Source organism: Daldinia childiae (assembly GCF_008694065.1).
Source record: "Daldinia childiae strain JS-1345 chromosome Unknown Scaffold63, whole genome shotgun sequence".
Lineage (NCBI taxonomy): Eukaryota > Fungi > Ascomycota > Sordariomycetes > Xylariales > Hypoxylaceae > Daldinia > Daldinia childiae.
Window position 1 is genome coordinate 2,565 of NW_022984704.1, and position 223 is coordinate 2,787.

Genomic DNA, 223 nt, shown 5'->3' on the forward strand with positions numbered 1-223 from the left:
CGATTTCAGTAATCCGAATGATCAGTTTCTCATCAGTAACCTGCGCGGACAATTCAATATTAAGGGTCTTCGGGTTCTGCTTCTCGACTGGATTACATATTACAACTTACCGTTTGAGATTGTAAATACTGAGCGGTTTCAGCGCATCCTCCTTTACGGCAACCCATTGCTCGACAAAACCCATATCCCCTCTGCGAAGACTCTTTTTCGTATGCTCGAATCT